This window comes from Hydra vulgaris, chromosome 03, assembly GCF_038396675.1.
Source record: "Hydra vulgaris chromosome 03, alternate assembly HydraT2T_AEP".
In the NCBI taxonomy this organism is placed as follows: domain Eukaryota; kingdom Metazoa; phylum Cnidaria; class Hydrozoa; order Anthoathecata; family Hydridae; genus Hydra; species Hydra vulgaris.
In genome coordinates, this window is record NC_088922.1 from 30353582 (window position 1) to 30370357 (window position 16776).

Sequence of the window (16776 nt, forward strand, 5' to 3'; positions counted from 1 at the left end):
TAGTTTCAAATTATTTAGAAATTTGTTTTATATATTTTTTAATTTGAATAATTGCTCAATTTTTGACTTACTCAAAAACTAAGCGGTAAAATCTAACTGAAGAAAAAACTTAAATTATCCAGGTAGTAACTCCCGGTTGATAATAAATACCAGATGTTTCTTTTTCTTTTTCTTTTTTTTCTGACAAAAAGAGAGAACCTAAAAGAAAAATTCGAAAATTTTATTTTTATATACAATTTAATGTTAAGGGATTCAATTCAGTATTGAGTTGAATCCCTTAACGTTAAAAAAACCCGTTTGTATCGGTATGATAAAAAAATAATAATAATAAACAATTGTCTTTAAATTTACGGCCAAGTAAAAATCCGTATTTTATAGAGGGTTGGTTTCGAATTTAACATATTCATTTCAGCGCCAAAACATTGAAGACATGGCAAAAAATTTTTTACTAAACCTGCGGCTGGAGATATTTTGTATTGGACTCTCACCATTATCTAAACAAATCATGCCCAAATTATCTTGAATGAAATTTACTGCTCGCGGTGATAATAAACTTGACAGATTTTACAAAACATTGAAAGTCATTATATCCTAAAACACACAAAACTCTTTCAAAAAGAATGAAAGAGTTTTATCCGCAGGTATTTCTATAACAAAAGTCAAGAATACAAAATTTCAACTAAGAGTCTGGTGAAATATACAGTTCCGGATATGATCGTTAGTTTTTATCAATCTGAGAGCTGCTAATAGAAGGTATTTTAGCTTTGGTTTTTACACCTTTTCTGGCCTCTCTTTGGGTCAAATAAATTGCCTTCTTTTCTAGTTCTGTGTAGCAGCTTCTCTCATGAGCAGGCCCGTCTTTGTGTTGCCAACAACAAGTAAATATGTTAATTACAACAAAGTAATCCAAAGAATAAGCATTTCCTACTGATAAAATTTCTAACAGCAGAAGAAAGAAACATCCTTAGAATAACATTAGGGAATGTAAATACAAGTTTCATTGGTCACCGGTACCCATTTACCAATAACAATTGAAGTGGAAGTAAAGCTCTTGAAATGCAGACTTTTATTTGGAAAATAAATTTCACATTGTTTATGTAGATTTTTAAAAGCTCTAGGGTACGCAATGTAATTGCAATAGAATTCATATCTGGAATATGGACAAGTAATCCAAAACAAAAGATAAAATAGAACCTAAGCTTTCTGTTGTTTTTAAAGCTTAAATAAAAGTCAATTCGTGATGATAATAACGTCAGCAACCATTTTTTCTCTTCCAATAAAGTCTTATGCCTCAATAAACAATCAGTAATGTTGGTGTTTGAGCACTCGTTTTCGTTTCTGGTCAGCAGATTACTTGTCAGTGTCCACCAATGTCATAACTTTTTTTTCAAAATTGTCAAAATTTGATTTGACTTCTTGAACAAAAATAGACAGAGAACTATACAGTTCATTCACCACTCTTAAGTTAATTTTAGTGACTTTACCGTATATTATTATTAAGTCAGCGACTTCACCATTCACCACTCTTAAGTCGATTTTAGCGACTTGAAGCCTTTTGTTCAATTTATTGCATTTTTCAAGCATTTTGTTCAGTTTGTTGCGGTTTATTTACAAAATTATTATTTATTATACGTATTTGTTTATGGGTTTCAAAGAAAATAAATCTTTAAAAACTAAAGGAAAAACACCTAGAAATTTTGTTATTAAATCTCTTTTTTTAATTCAACTTAATAAAAATTTGCGGCATATTTGTGGGTAAGTAATGTTTTTTGGAAAGGAGATTAAATAGAATCCAATTTGTTTTGTTTATGTTTAGGGTTAATTTGTTATATTTCAACCAATTTGATACTTTTTGCAATTTATCATTCATAGTCGAAAAAAATTGGTAAATATTATTATTAGAGAGAAACAAATTGGTATTATCTGCAAATATGATACTTAAAAGATTTGAGGCTTTATAAAAGCCATTTACGTAAATCAAAAACAAAAGTGGCCCTTGAATAAAACCTTGCGGAACACCACAGGATATTTCTAACAAACGTTTTTGAGATATATCATTATAATAGACAAACTGTTTTTGATTTGATAAATAGCTTCGAAACCATTGTAAAACTCAGCTATTTATTCCGTAATGTTTAAGTTTATGGAGCAAAATATCGTGATCTACAGTATCAAACGCTTTAAATAGATCAATAAAAATGCCTAATGTAAAATGAGAATTTTCAAAAGAATTAGAGATTTTGCGTACAAACTGAATAATTTCATGCTCAGTTGAGTTATTTTTTTAAAAACCGAGTTAAGTTTTGTACAATAGATAATTGTTATTGAAATAATTGAACATTCTATTTTACATAATTTTTTCTAAAATTTTTGAGAAGCTAGAAAGGATGGAGATAGGGCGGTTATTACTAATATTAGCTGTGTCACCTTCTTTGAAAATAGGAATAATTTTGGAAATTTTTAATCGATCAGGAAAAACTCCTTGATCAATAGATGCTTTAAAAACTTTAAAGGGGTCATCCATTAATGATGTCAGTAAATAGGGGGAGGGAGCGCTCAAAATCAAACGGAAGTTTGACACTAATTGCCAATGGGGAGGGGGTGTTGAGGCCAAAATGATGTCAATTTAAATTATATTTTTAGTTTTAATGAGCAGATCTTAACGGTATTTACATCTACTAAATGGTATAGAAATGATGTTTTGTTTGTGGGGAAATTAATATTAAATGCGGGGAATTCGATATTATATTTTATTAAATAATTTATAATATAATATTATAAATTTATATAATAAGTTTCCCAGAGACATTAAATAGATAACAACTACTAACGTAAAATAAAAATTACTATCGTTTTATTAATATGTTACCATTTGACTGCGAATCAAATTATGTTAGAAATATTAACTCTTTGTATATAAAATTCACAATCATTATTCCCTCCCTAGCGCATTATAAAATGTGATTCAAAGTAAACTCACAACTTTGTCATTTTTTGAAATTAAATTGTCGTTATTTCAAATACGAAACTCTAATTACTCTCTAGTTGATTGTAAAACGTGATGCAATGCAAACACATAAAGTCTATTGAAAATTCGAAACGCTAACTTCTCCCTAGCGGGTTGAAGAATCTCTTTTAAAAAGCTGCGCTAACGATGAGCAAAATCATTCTTCTGATTGTGATGTAAACAATACTAATAAATCAATATTAAAATATGGATAAAACCGCATTACCTAACTTATTGATGGTCTCGTATGGAAATGCTCCTCCCGATAAAAAAAAGGCTTATATCCAGAAAGAAGTCCATAGTATATGAAGTTTATTAAAAGAAGAGAAACTGGTGCATAAGGTTCTTGAATCAAGAGTACTGTATTTAATCAATTTATTTAATGAAAAGGCAATGAAGTTCAAGAGCAAGCAATTATTATTTTGGGTTAATGGGCTAATACTACAAAACAATCTGGCCCCACGTATACTCCACGTATACTCCACTTGAATTTGACAAGAATTCCTTACAGTTTGTTGAGCCCACCAATGAGCGATCTGTTATTGATGATCAACAAAGTGCATTAACTTTGAGTTTGTTGACCACAAAAAATAAAAAAACAATGGCTCAAAATCGACTCAATTCTGAGATTGCAGCTTTAAATTGTGAAGTTGCTGGACTGAAGTCTAGAAAGAGAAGTGGATTCATTGCTGAAGCTGAAGAGGATGATTTGAAAAAGAAAAAGAAGGAACTAGCTCATCTATGTAAAGAACTGACCAAAAAAAAGTATGATCAAGCTCAACAGAAGAAAACTAGAGAACTGAAAAATGCTAGAATAGAAGAAATCTGCTTGGAGTATCCAGAAGTAAAAGAAAAACTAAAAAGCAGAAAGAAACCTGGTCGACCGTCATTAAAAGTAGATCAACCTCTTCTTTTGAAGGCGATTATGGATATTGCTCTCTATGGTTCGTCCGCTGATGAAAGACGTCGGTCAGAGGTTCTTCGGGTAATGATAGCTTAGCTATGTTTGTTAATATTGTGTTTGTTAGAATTTTACTCTTAATTAATACTTGCACTACTGTAAATATCCTTGAAATGTTAACAACTAATTTCAAGATTTGATTTGAATATAGTTTACGAAATAAACCTCTTTTTCTGTAAAAAAGTTAATAATATCTAAATAGATTTCTTTATTATTTAGAGCATTAAAACTCTCGACGATTCACCATTTCTTGAAGAATAACCGTGACGCTCTTTTCATCATGACGAACGCTCCAGGAAGCCGTGCATTCAACAGAGCTGAGCGACGCATGGCACCTCTAAGTAAAGAATTATCTGGGGTAATTCTTCCGCACGAACATTACGGAACTCATCTTGGTTCTCAAGGTAATTACATTGACAAAAGTTAATTTGTAAAAATAATAATATAATTTTTAACCTATAATAACCAACATATCTTTTTAAATCAGGCAGGACAATAGATGAAAATTTAGAAAAACAGAACTTTGGTTTTGCTGGACAGGCTTTGGCTGATATTTGGTCTGATCTACAAATTGACGGTTATCCAACCATTGCAGAGTATATTGATCCAGACAAATAAGAGCTAGAGTCAAGGAGCCTTTTATTACAAGATCAACGTTGGATCGCCGATCATCTTCGTACAAGTCAATATTTTACTCAAATTGTGAAATGTGAAAATCATTCTTGTTGTCGGACTATTAGAAGCTCTAACTTTACTCTAATTGGAGCAAGATTTCTTCCGCCACCTGTCCCTGTCAACCAAACAAGAGACGGGCTCAAAGCAGTAGTCTCAGAAGGAGCAAAAGAATTGTTTCCATCATTCGTCTTTATGCTCATTGCATCAAACATTGAAAATATTCTTCCTCGTACTGCCAAAGGATTTCTGATTTTGCCGAATGATGCGTTTTGTCCACTGCTGAATGGTTAGATGAAAATGAAGTTGACGCAACGAATTTGATTGTACCTCAAGAATACGATATCCTTTTAGAGCACGGAGAGCATTCACTACCTATCGTTTCAATCGATGATCATTTCAAGAACCCATGGGAAGATTATATTAAAGATATAAAATACTATTTGCTTAGTTAATTATTTAATGAGATATCGACTATTATATAAAATAACTTGATGAGATCTACTATTATATAAATGTATAATTTAGTCAGAAAAAAAATTGAAGGTTTTTAAGCATTTTTATTGTTTTTTAGAGAGGAATGGGGGAGGGGGAGTACACAAAAAATGACATCATATGTAACGGGGGGTTGGCCAAAAATTGACAGAGTTTGATAAAGGGGGAGGGGAGTTGAAAAATTGAGAAAAACACTGACATCATTTATGGATGACCCCAAATAGAACAACTTTTAACTGTTCATAACACTCTATCAGTGGCGGATCCTGCATTTTTTGATCTTTGAGATAGCTAACTTCCAGAAATGGAGCTAACTCCAAACATTTATATGTTTATACTTATGTCAAATAATGAGAGTTTGCAAAAAATTGCGATGATTGGAGGCTGGGAACAAAAAAGCCCCAAAATATTTGCTACACCTGCCCCAAACGTGGGAGCGACAAGTTTATAAAATATTTTTTGTACTATTCTCAACTAGACTTATATTCATCGATAATTAGTTTCATAGTATTATCTCTCAGCGTTCAAAAATTATGACCATATAAAAATTATAACCCCCTCAAATTGAGGGGGATTTAAACTTTATATGGTCATAATTTTTGAACGGTGAGAGATAATACTATGAAACTTAAAAATTATCGATTAATATAAGTCTAGTTGAGAATAGTATAAAAAATGTTTTATCAACTTGTTGCTCTCACGTTTGGGGCAGGTGTAGCAAAAATTTTGGGGCTTTTTTGTTCCCAGCCTCCAATCATCGCAATTTTTTGCAAACTCTCATTATTTGACATAAGTATATATATAAATGTTTGGAGTTAGCTCCATTTCTGGAAGTTAACTATCTCAAAGATCAAAAAATGCTGGATCCGCCACTGTCTATATGTTTCCATTAATTTCATTAGCTTCTACTGCTTTGTTTTTTGTAAGAGATTTATAGGCTTTTTCAAACTCTTCAAAATAACTCATTAGAATAAATGCAATTATCTGTAGGTACTAAGAAATTACCAAATAAGGCTTTGGTGAATTTATTAAATTCTTGAGCTGTAATACTAGGCTCATATATGCTTTTCAACTTTAATGGTAAGAAGTTTAAGCATGATTTTTGTTTTCCAGTGATTTCTTTTATTATTTCCCAAATGTGTTGGGAGTTATTTTTAGCTTTATCAAGAAGTTTTGAGTAGTAATTTTTTTTTTAACTTTTTTCGAACTTTTTCAAACAAGTATTTGTAGTTTTTGTATGTTTTTTCACCCGCGGTTAATTTTGTTTTTAAATATTTTATTTATAGTTTTTGTTTTACTTTAGATAATTTTTTAAAACCCTTGGTAATCCAAGGTGAATTTATTTTAGTCTTTTTGGGCTTAAAATCTTTTCACAAATTGGGCTTAAAGTCTTTTTACAAATTGGAAAGTTAGCATCATAAATGGAATAAAATGTTTAAAAAAAATTTTTGTTAATAATGTTTGCATTGCAGTCTATTTGCTTCCAATGCAGTAACGACAATTGTTATTTAAACTGTTCTGCGTGGTCAAAAATACGTTCTGCGTGGTCAAAAATACGTTCTGCGTGGTCAAAAAAACGTTTTTAATTTTTTTGTTGCTGAATTTTTATTTTGGAGCTTAATTGAATTGCTAAAAAAATTGGAAAATGGTCAGATATATCTGTTTTTACAATTCTTTTTTGAATATCATTGTTAAAGATATCTGTTGTGATGATGTAATCTAGCAGAGTCGCTGATTTTACGGTGACTCTAATAGGGCGGTTGATCAAGGGTACAGCTCCTGCTTCAAAATTTTAGTCATAGAAATTCTTCTCATAACTAACTAACATAAATAACTCATTTAAGGCGCCTCTTTTTTTGGCAACTTGAATTTTATGTTATTTTATGTTTCGAGCATTCGCCAAAAATCTGGCCTGTGAAAAGTATAGAAATATATAAAAATAAATCCAGTTTTGTCTATCAATTATTTCTATCAAAATCAAACTCTGGCATCAAACTCGAGGCTTTCATTAATACTTGCTCACTTTCAAAGAAAAATCTTGATGAATCATAAAGTTTCGTTAACATAATAACACGCAAACTTTTGATATCCGTATAACAAAACTTTGCTAGTAAATATGGATCGTGTTTTTATTTTGTTTTTCTTTTTTTTTTTTTTTGTAAATAAAATCACATTAAACTTTGTTTAAAATAGTATCTTATTTTCAACTGCCTAAGGTTTTTGGTATTTGATTTAACTAATTTTCAACTTCCTTGCCGCTATGCTAAAAAAAAAACACACACACAATCATACACACAAACATACACATAATGTATGTATGTATTTTTAAGTTATTAGATATACAAATAAAATTATTTATTGTTTGGTGAAGTTGTTTCACATTACCAAATTGCTGGAAATAAATGTAGTTTATTGAATTCAAACCAATGATCTAATTTCGTTTTGGATAGCTTTAGAGCATTGATGGCGTTTCTGTGGTTTCTTAATTATTGTAGTTGATAATGACTTAAAAAGATTTTTCTGCTAAATTGTCTGAAGAGTCTTCGTGTTTGGCATTTTTTGTAAGATTGTCATAGATTTTAAAGATCATTAAGATTTCAAACTTCAATGGGTTCAATCAATGCTATGTTGCATATATTAAGAGTTGCTTTGCATTGTGTAAATACTAAGAATAGTGATATTGTTGGCGCTATGTTTCGGCATCATGCTTCAAAAGTTCTGTTAGAACTGAAAAAAGTTTCTGTTACAACTGCAAAAGTAAAGTATTTGAACCACATTGCGAAGAACTGTTTGCTTGAAAACAACTCTTCTCAAAAGAAGATTTTTTATTGCTTAAAGGTGCAGTAAAATAAGTGCAGAAGCGCGGGATCTGTGCCACCTCGTTTTTACCACGATGAAATCAACGCATTATCTAATATTTCTTTGAAAGTTAATGGTATGGTAGCAACAGCTACGGTAAAAACATAATGATCAAAGTCAATATTAAGTCAAAATTTCTAGTTCAGAAATTACAATGAATGCCTAAACTTTTCAAAGGGGTAACATTTGAAGCAAACATTCATCAATGTCACTCTTGAGGTTGATAGTGACGAAGTTATTTTAGTGGATTTTTCACTAAATGCTCAGAATAAGTTCAGCTAAGTTAATAGGATTTCTCATTTCTCTTTTAGGAAAGACGAAGTTTGCGTCCAGTTATTGGGATAAAGCAGTATTAAACAAAGATAAAGTTAACAAACTTGAAATTTAAAAGAAGGTAATAGTTTTTCAGATTCCTTGATCCGTTTTTACTAGGTCTTTAACGCTCTTACTTAAAAATCAAGATAAAAGTTAAAAGCGTCGAGTGAAATGTTAATACGAAAAAAATAAAAATAAAAAGCGTGTTGCAGCAACTAATTGAAGAATATGTTGTTAATATTGATGTAAAACTTGTTCCTTCGAAAAATAATTTTGCTGACGCATTAACAAGAGTTGCACCAAAATGGTTAAAAAAATTACCTTGTGGTGAGCTGGTATTTTACAATTACAATTACAATTACAATTACAACCATTGTATTGGGGAAGCAGCGGGGAAGCCAAATCTATTTCCAATATACATACCAAAAGTGGACACTTTGAGGTGAGTCAAACGTTAAAATATCTTCATAAAACGATTCCAACTGTTACCATAAAAACTTTAGCCTCGCAAACTGCCGAGTTGCAGTTTGCGAGGAAGTGTTGCAGTTGTTAGAATACAACGTCTTATTTATGTTACGAGGAGCATCGTCTAAAAATATTGATAGATAATGAGACGACGTTCAAAATTGAAGAAATAAGGAGTTTTTTTTAGATATTTGGGGAGTGCGTATTAGGGTTTTAACTAATTATCCCAAAGAAAAAGGAATGTGCAAAGAAACCATCGTACTCTTAAGAGAATAGGAGAACGAGCAAAAATGTCGATACCGGAAGCAGAGTCAGCTTCAATTTAAATTCATTAAACGTTGTTAGTATTTTACGTTCATTTACGAGTATTTTGTTTCTTAAATTCGATCCTCTAATTAAAAACTCGGTTGCCGCAAATATAGCTTATAGCTTATGAGTTGTAATACTCAGGCCCACACAGAGACTTTGTTGTGCCCTGGGTCAATTTTGATCGGTGCCCTAAACTTTTGATTCCTGGGTATATTTAATTAAGCATGAATTTCACTGTTTTTTGTCCGTATGTCCATATCATATTACAAGTTAATGAAAACAATAATTATTTTTGTATTAACTATCGCTGCATATAAGCACTCTATACTTGAACTTGGTTATATATATGATAAAACGAGAATACAAATAACAATGAATGGAATTATATATTTCATCAATAAAATGTTAATTATGAAGACTAGTCAAATCACACTAATTTCACTTTGCGGGTTTTCTTCTTTGCGAAACTAGAGATAGCATTTTCGTACGACAATGTCTTGGCAAGGTCGTTTTCAATTGAAATCACCATAAGGTTAATATGTCGTTCTTCAGCCATTATTAATCGCAATTTGGATTTGATGGGAGCTAGCTTACTGAAAGAGCTGATTCCTTCAGCCACTGAAACTTTGTATTTATATTTTGGATTGTATTTAAATGCGAAGCAAAATGCTGATTGAAGGAAATATTGACTGAAAATCTTTCTGGTAGGTTCTGTTAAGCAACTTGATAGAAGGTAGAGGTTCTATGCTCGCACTCCATCTTGTTTGGGGCGTTTGGTGAAGGGAATCCCCAATTGCCTAGTCAAAATTCTCTAGCGCATGGGGCTACTACTAAAAAGGTTATACAACGATTGGATGTTGCCAAAATAGTTCTTGACTACAGTAAAGGATTCTGTTGAATGAACGCCAGCTAAATTGAGACTATACGCGCTGCAAGGCATGAACAATGCTAATTGCAAAAACAGTTTCACCACATGCCATAATAAACTCATTTTGAGTTCTCAAGCTCAAATAGTGCGCTTGCATTCTTGTTCCTTTTTTTTTTTTTTTAATTTTATTTTCGTCATTTTACACATTTTACAATGTTATCTATAAAATTTAAACAAATATATATAATTACAAGCTGACTGGGGCAAGTAGAAGTCAAAATGACTTATCATCAAGCCCCTTTGTGAAATACAAAAAAATACAATTAAATTTTACTTCTTCCAATATTATATAAAAGAGTGAAACTAATAAGTTTAAAAAAAATAAAAATATGGTTAGAAATTTTAGAAGGTTAAAAAAGAACTTAAAGTTAAAAAAAGAAGAAATTTAAGATAAAGTTAAAATATAAAATAACAAATAAAAAATTACAAATCTGTACATATTCGTATACATATTAAAGACAATAAACAAAACAAAACAAAAAAATTTAATTCGCTTCATATGCATATACATATTCGATACAATATTAAAATTAAATAAAGTACATAAAAAATTAAAAATACAAAATTATCTCAATTTTTTTAAAAAAAAATGAGAGAATGTACGTAATGTTTAAATTTAGTAAGTGTTTTTTTATAGTTCTTTTAAATGTAGCAATAGATTTTATTTTTTTCATATTTTCGTCAAGAACCGAATTCCACAAGCGTGGTCCCCGGCATATAGTTGAGAAGTCAGATTTTTTGAGTGATGTTAGTGGGATGTAGTAATTACTCATTGAATGTCTTGTTTCATATTTATGATTAATTCGAGTGAAACTTTTGAAAAAATATTTTGGAACCATTTCATTTTGAAGTTTAAACATAAACAACAAGTTATGGTATATATTTAGTTTGTATACATTTAGAGCATTTATTTCCTTGAGTAACGGCTCGGCACTTTCGTATCTACTTGCGCCTAAAACTAATCTACTTGCTTGCTTTTGTTTTGTATAAATAAATTTTAGGAAAGATAAATGATTGTTTGCCCAGGCAATATTACAATAGTTAATATGACTATTTATAAATAAAAAGTATAAATTTTTTAAACATAAATTATTTAAAAGATGTTTTGTCTTGTACATAATCCCCAGGATCTTTGAAACTTTGTTCTCGACTAGCTTTATTTGGCTTTTCCAATTTAAATTCTCATCGAAAATTATTCCTAGTATTTTGATTGAAAAAACTCTTTTTATTTTAATATTGTTAATTGTTAGTTCAGGTAATTTGAGTGGAAGGTTCTCGGATTTAGATGACTTAGCAAACAAAATATATTTCGTTTTTTCAATATTTAATGAAAGTTTATTTGCTTCAAACCACTCATTAAGATATATTAATTCTGTGTTTACAATATAAAAAATATTTTTTAAATTTGAGTCAGAAAAGAAAACATTTGTGTCATCAGCAAAAATAATATAATTAACACTAGAAGCCCCAAGGTGGATCAATTGATCCAATCACGACTTTGATACTTTGCTGAAGCTAAAATTTTAATGTTGATAAAATGATATTTTATGACTTTTATTATTTAGATATAATTTACTGAAAAGCGGAAAAACTACATAAAAAACAGATTCAGAGATGCGACTGAAAAATTTTTATACCTAATAAACCTAAGCTGGATCAATTGATCCACCTTACAGAAAACGTGCATATACATAACAATTTTAGTCAAATAATTAAGGTTATTTGCAATGTTTACATATATTTGACAAGAACTTTCCACAAACAGCTTTCTTACAATTTGCACATACTGTTGATGTCAGATTACGTTTGCAGTTTGTTTTTATCTGACATCTCAAACGAATTGATAATTGTGTATTACTGTGGTAACTATTGTGGTATTACTGTTGGCAGCAAGTAAAGATTTTCGGTGAGTATTATTTGCTTCTCTTAACTGTTCAGATAAAGTGTAAAGAAACTTTCGTCTCGAAATTTTTTGTTGTGTAACTTTTTTAAAAATGATCCAAGCGTTTACACCGGTCAAGTCCGAAATATTGAAGAAAACAGCTAGCGGCCAGCGTCGGCACCCAGATTTTGTTGAGATTTGTCGACACATTGAATCTAAAATATCAACTCCACATTTGTTCGCATTGTAATAAAGTATTCCCTTCGGTTTCTTCTTCCCATCACTTTGCTTAGTCGCCCCTCTATGAAGTGTTGATAATAAAATTACAGTTTTTTTTTCTTTGCCTGGTAGACAACCAAGTTCAATGGTCCGTTTATGTAGAAATTCGAATCGTAAAGTGGTAGTGGAATAAATGCTGGAATTTCTTTTCTACTATGCTTAACTGCTCCAACAATTGACGTTTTCTTTTGCAAAAGTTTTGTTGCAAGATCGACACTTGTAAAAAAGTTATTTTTAGTAACATTATACCCGCGGCCAAAATAAGGTTCCACTAGTGACATGACCTCATGAGTACCCAAATTTTCTACACGGCTTTCATCTTTACCTAGATACGGTTTGATATTGGGACAATATTTATTCTTTAGATTAGCTAAAATCCAGAGTTTGATTCCAAACTTGTCCGGTTTATTAGGCATATAATGTGTAAAGCGACATCGAGCTTTAGTTGGGAACAACTGTTCATCAATTGTTTAAGACTCCTCAGGTATATAGCATTTTTGACTGTTTTCTATAAATCTTGCCAGCACCCATGACATAAGAGCAAATTTATCACTTTAGAGGAGCTCTCTACGTTCTGAACGTATATAAAAATTAATGTTTTTTATGATGTCTTCAAATAGAGAACGCGGCATAGTTTCTATAAAAGCTTTGTTGCCATATTTTTCAGACCAAAGGAATTTAACTGGAAAATTTCTTGCGTTCATGCATCCGCGAAGATATATCAAGCCTATGAAAGCATCAAGTTCAATGCCGCTAATATTCCATCCTTCATTTGATAAATAGGCAGAAAAAATAGTGCATTTTTGATAAAGCGTGTAAATCCTTCATCCATAATTAGTCTAAATGCATCAATAGGTGTCAAAACATTACGACAATAAGAAGTTGTTCCGCTCTTGGCAGTAAACACATTTTGAGTTTGAAATCTTCCAGTTACCTCAATTTTTGACTCAATAGTTCATTTTACATCATCTCTTTGAGTTTTAGCAGTTAAATCATTACTCCCACCGCATGAGTTTTCTTCTACGTCATTATTGCTCCAACTTTCTGAATTGTAAATAAAAGTATTAATTTCATTGCCATCAGAAAGATTATCTTCAACAACATCTGCCTCGTCATATTCTTTTGTTGAATCTGATTCATCACCCTTGTCAATTTTCGAGTGTTCTTGTAATATGAACAAACACTGTTGCGCCGTCACACGTTTTGGACGTTGATATGTAACTGATTGGTCAATTGAAAGAGGATGTGCTACAACAGAGTTTTTTGATGATGAAGCGTTTCATTATAATATCATTAGCTTTTACGATTATTTTCTCCAGGGCAATATAGTAGTAAGTTTCATAGTGTAAAACAGTAATATTAGTGTACTGTGGTAGCAGTATATGTATACCATATATGCGAGAACAATATTTTATTTTATTCGCTAATATTTTCATTTTATTTCATTTTTTTCCGTTTAAATAATCTGTTTGAATAATTTAGATAATATGCTAGTAATCCAGATTTTTTGGCAAATCTTCTAAACTTCTACTTATTTTGAGCATAAAACCTATGTATATATATGTAAGGTGAAAGAAATTTATATATTTTATTTAATTTACATCAAAATTAACAGTTTTAACTGTTAGTTTCATAAATTTAAACAAGAAAATAAGTCTAAATGCATATAAATATTAAGTTGGATCAATTGATCCACTTTGGGGTTTCTAGGTATATAAAAAACCTGAGGCTTCTAGTGTTAAGTATTTTTGAAGACAAATAAATATCATTAATATAAATTAAAAACAGCAGGGGTCCAAGTATTGATCCTTGGGGAACTCCGCAATTTATTGATTCAAATGGGGAACATGTTAAGTCGTATTTTTCATAAGTTCCTTGTTTTTGGTGTTGAGAAACTTTTTCTAGATGAAACTGAAGTGCCTTATTGTGTTTCCCCAACAGCTCAAGGATGGATAAAAAATTACCATCGTCATAGTTGTCCAGCATGTTTGATGAACCTACACAAAAATGAACATAATATTGAAATAAAGATCACATCTAGATTAATATTCCAAGCAATATTAAAACTATTTTATGAACATACACTCCTAACACGTCTCGAAAACTTAGATTTTTCAAAACTAAATGGAGAGTGGCGACCAAGACGCAGCGTAAAACTTCATACCACTTAAATGCTTCATTTCTTATTGATTTTTCAAGTTCTGAACCCTTTCTGATTTTTCAAGGCTTCAGAGGCTGATTTCCAGACGATTAGCTTTCTCCAACTATCTTTTATTCCGCCATTTCACATCAAGAGGAAAGACTGAAATCCAGGGTCAAAATTATGCTTTTGTCCAAAAAAAGAGCAGGGAAAACAAACAAAAGCTTTTGCATTTCCACTCCAGATAAGTCAGTCTCTGTTAATTTGCTCTCCGTTGAGAGAAGTTTCGTAAAAAACTGAGACAGGAACTTTTTTGTTTGTTGAATCTCTAGAAAAAAGTGCCGGATTTTGAAGTGGTCCATTTAGTATGACTAGATCACGTTCGACTTTAGATAAAACCCACTTCCACAAAGCGGGGTCGTTTCTAACTACTTAATCACCCATTGCTTCTTGATCCTAAATTAAATAAAAAGCATTTGTGGTATGTTTTCAATATCTGCAGATATTAAACGATGTGTTTTTAGAATCTGCAGATATTAAATGATATGTTTTAAGTATCTGCAGATGTTAAATGCTATGCTTTTAATATCTGCAGGTTTTTTATAACCCACCCGATTATCATCTTCATCTTCAGAGACCGTTGAAAAATTTGAAGGGGAAGATGGCTTGGAGTTGGACTCAAGGGTTTATCAACGCTGTTGGTACATGGTCCATCTAAAACAGAACTGTTTTTAATGAAAAGTTTTGGAATTATGAATATAAGATTGTGAATAAAAAAATTAAGCTGTTAACCTATACCTTGACTGCTTAGTCGGACATAGATTTATTAGATGCCTTTTTTTCTGAACTTTATCGAAGCCACACTCTTCCAGTGTACGTTTGTTTTTGTATTATTTTACTACTTTTTCTACAGCTTTTTTTCTGCCTTGGGATCCTGAATCGTGCTTTTGACAACTGGACCATGACGTTTTACTCTAAGATGTGTGTTACTTATATTTAAATACAAAGTTTTTTATTTATTTCGAAATCGAAAATAATTTTTTACATAGAATTTAATTCTCAAAGGAATTAAAGAGCAAAAAAATTAAATGTAATCACAAAGTCAAATTATTTGGAATGAATGTATTGAGAAAGAATATTTGAAAACTTAACTGACTTATGTAACATAACATTAAAATAAATAGAAATAAAAAAAATAAAAATAGAAATTGTGAAATTTCCATTTTTTTTCTTTAAATATCTTCGCTTCGAACAAAGCTGCAAGCAACCGCTATTAGAGTTAGAAGTTACTAGAAGAGAAAAGATGATGACTGTAGAGCAAGATAACAATTGACAGACAACTTAAAAGATTGCAAATTATATGAATCAGGAAAGCAAGATGAAGGAAGTGGTTTTCAAAGAACTAATGTTCGAGGAATCCGGAGTAAGAAAGTGTCGAGCTCGATAAAGAGATGCAACCTTAGCAGATGCTAATTTTGCAACGGATTTAGTTTATGGTTTCCAAGAAAGATCGGTAAGTAAGAGTTAGTCCTAGAAGATGAAGGATAGATGACTCGTCGAGTACATTACCGTTCATAAATATAGGAAGATCTAAATTATTGTGATAACGATTGGCTGAAAAAATTGAGTTTTATTGAATTAAAGTTCACCAGCCACTGTGAGCCCCATGTTGTAGCAGAAGTGAGATCCTTTTCAAGCTCAAATGTCCCCTCCAAGCAATCAGAGAGTGTTGGCTTCTTATCATGACAATAATAAATGGTAGTATCATCAGCGAACAATGCCACCTTAGATGTGAGAATAACTGGAAGATCGTTAATAATTTAAATTTAAATTTCATTTCATGTTATAAAATTTTAAAAATCTTACAAAGCATCTTCCTTTGCAAATAATATGCAAATAATCTTCTTTTTTGTCCGTTTGATAATTTGTCTTTTTAAAAGTTTACCGTTTGATAAATTTACAATGAATACATACTACATATATAAATTTAGGCTGGAGTAAAAAGAACACATAAATAAATATATTCATAATCCGTTTTAAAATACATATAAATTTTGCAAAATGCAAAAATGTCTTTAAAAGAACGTGAAACTATAGTCGATTTTTACTGATTTAAAATAAAAGTAATATACATATATATTAATGCATACACATTTTTTTATAATAATGTTTGATATATTATTTAGTGATAAAAACAACGTTTTTTTTTTCTATTTTGAATTAAATTTCGAATAAAATATATTTGAAGTCTGTTGTAATAAATTCTTATAATAATAAGAGTCTTTTAGATTCTGTTTTAAATTTCTCCAAGGAGTAGTGCTTGTTATTATTATAAAAAATTTTAATAAAATCTTTTATTGAGGATCTCATATACCCCCTATGTCAGTGTGCATAGATAAAATGTACCTAATGCCAACCCCCTCCCCTCTGGGCGGCCCTGGTGATACTAGTATTATTTGAATAT